Source organism: Camelus bactrianus, chromosome 23 (assembly GCF_048773025.1).
Source record: "Camelus bactrianus isolate YW-2024 breed Bactrian camel chromosome 23, ASM4877302v1, whole genome shotgun sequence".
In the NCBI taxonomy this organism is placed as follows: Eukaryota; Metazoa; Chordata; class Mammalia; order Artiodactyla; family Camelidae; genus Camelus; species Camelus bactrianus.
The window spans coordinates 19928171-19930937 of record NC_133561.1 but is presented as its reverse complement, the minus strand read 5'-3'; the positions used below and the strand labels follow the sequence as shown (position 1 = coordinate 19930937).

Genomic DNA, 2767 nt, shown 5'->3' with positions numbered 1-2767 from the left:
CGGACAGCGTGGAGAGCATCCTGCCATGAGTGAAGGGTCAGACAGAATGACCTTGGGGGTCCTTCCTGGGCTGAGAGTCTGTGAGATCATGGGTTATAATGGTCAGTTCCATCACTCTCTCGTCTTAGAGGACATGGAGTGGAATGTGACTTTAGCTGATCAGTAAGTAAACTGAGGCATGAAAAAAGTGAACAGATGACCCACATTTTCAGAGTGAAAATTCATGAAAAGAACATCCATATTTCTGAATCCCATTTTTCCTTCACATCAGATATAATTAGGTTTCAAAGTGAAAAGTATCAATCAAATGTGAAGGGCAAGGCAGAAATGTTTCCATATTCTTTCGACTTGCATAAAAAGGAAATAGCTCCTAGCAATCAAAATTCAGTTCACAGAACCCAAAAGTAAGTTGAGATTGGCTGTAGGGGATAATTAATCATTTCATTTTATTTTTATTTTATTTTGGGATGGTGAGGTAGTTAGGTTTTTTTATTAATTTTTTTTTAATAGAGGTACTGGGGATTGAACCCAGCACCTTGTGCATGCGAAGCACACACTCTACCACTGAGCTATACTCTCCCCCCTTAATCATTTTAACTTCCCTTTCAGAGTAGTCATCAGCATTCCAATAAGGAGAAGATGGGGAACTGATAAGGTGAGCATCAGAGGTACTCAAATGAGCAATGTAGACTCACAAGCATAATGCCTGAGAGATCGCTGTTTCTGGGCTTGAAAAGAGTTGATTCGAAAACTCAAGAGCGATAGCCAGTACCACTAGCATGATGCTTTTCAGTTCAGTGTTTGTAATAATAGGTATCAGCTGTCCCTTCTCCTATAAGTTCTTGAAAGAGTCATGAAAATTTTTTTGTTTTGAACTTAAAAACAATATTTGTGTCCCCTTAAATGGTGCATCTATGGAAACTTAAAATCAGTTCTAAAATGCCCAATACCACGGTGGCTGCCACCACTCACCTTGCTGCTCCTAGATGTAGTGACCAGGGTTGGGAAATTCAGAGAGCTGGGTGTCTTCCAGGCGCCTAGAACTCTTAGTAATCTCCAAGGTGGGAAAACAAGAAGTTGGGAGAGGCTGGCATAATTATATAGGGTTTAGCTTCAGCATTGGAACGAGCCTATAAGGTTTATTTCTATTGCTCTTTACATTCTAGATACTTCTGGGTGAGCCTAACACCACGAGACTGAGCTCCTTTAGAATGTTTTCTCTAGGACATCCCAAGTCTTAAATTTTTGAAGGTGATTCCTCTTAGGAGGTAGAGGGATTATGATCTACAGGAATGTTTCTCTCAAGGACTAAAGCTCTGTGATCTGTGAGCGGGAGACGCCCTGCCATCTCTAAGACTAGCTCTAAGTGAACGGCGATACCACTGAGATTTTTTCTGGCACTATCCGCTTCACCTGACGTCATGAATATCCCTCACCCTCGGTTCTGTAACCCAGGGCTCTCCCACCTCTTCTGGCTGCCAAGCCCCCCAAGGCCCCTTCCGTTGGGGTGTGCACTCTCAGGAAGGCCCTTCCTCTGTCTCCATCATATTCACATGTCCTCTCTTGAGGTGCTTGGCCTGCAACAGATCAGGTAAATCTAATAAGCTAATTCCAGCTATAGCCACTCAGACAGCTTCCAGCTATTTCTCTCATCCGGGATCACAGGGCCGAGCTCTGGTTCTCCACACCCTCTCGTTAAATAAATGAACAGAAACCAGAAGCCAACAAAACAAAACTCAGAATCCTCCTTTCATCAAGAATCTCAGTTTAGGGGGCTGACCCTCCATGGAAATTCTTTTATTGAACCTTTTTGCCCAAGTCTAGGTGGCCTCGTTATACAATCACAGCTGACCAGACCCTCCTGTCTATCTTTGGGGAATCTCTGCTGCAAGAGTTCAAATCCGTGCTAGGTCCCTAACTAGTCAGGTTATTTAACAGGTTATTTAACTTCTCTGGGCTTCAAGTTGCTCCACGTGCAAGGTGGAGAGAACCGTGCTCACCGGGCAGCCTTGTTCTGAGACTGCAGGCAATGGATACAAAATCCCTTAGTGTAGCAGACACTCATAAAAGTATTCTCCGTAATGAGACGTCTTTTAAAAAGTGCTTCCTCCCAGTTAGTTGCTACCACGCACTCCCGCGTTTCCTCCCTGCCAGTGGGAGACCTGGGTGTGCGGGCTTCCACGTCATCTTCCCTCTGAGGTCCTTATCCGACCAGGAGAGCCGGGCAAGCCTCAGGTAGAAGTCACTGGACAGCCAGGGAACTGCTCCAATTCCAACTCATGTCACCTCTCTGAAGTCACAGAGAAGTGAGGATGGTCACGTCGTGGGACAGCAACCAGGGACAATTCTCTCGGGGACTATGAAGTAACTAGAATCCGCCGTCTCTTCCAACTCTGATGGTAGTTCACAGATTCTTGATTAATTATTTTCTTGCTAAAACTGATTTTTTGCTTTGGACCTCCAAGGTGAACAGTCTAGAAACTCCTGGAGGGAGGAACTGTGTCTTACTCATACCTGTGCTGCATCTATGGTGCCTGGCACAGGGCTTGGCACGTAGTCAGGGGCTAGTAAATGATGGAATTATGAATTGTGACTGATTAATGGATGAGTTAATAAATGAATAAGCTAATTGACTGGATATGGAGGTGGGAGTTCCCTGAACACTTAGCCTCATCTTTTGTGTAAGACAAGGATGAAAACAGAAGGAAAGGTAAGGGGACCCTGAGTGGAGACGATTCTGAAAAGGAACAGAGGCATCCAGCAGAAG

At 44.7% G+C, this 2767-nt stretch overlaps 1 non-coding gene across 1 annotated transcript; it reads right to left on the bottom strand.

The window, feature by feature from the left end:
- Positions 1–507: 507 nt before the first annotated feature.
- TRNAA-CGC (transfer RNA alanine (anticodon CGC)) lies at positions 508–580 on the bottom strand. The gene has a single exon. It is a non-coding gene; the product is annotated as a tRNA-Ala (tRNA).
- Positions 581–2767: the final 2187 nt, after the last annotated feature.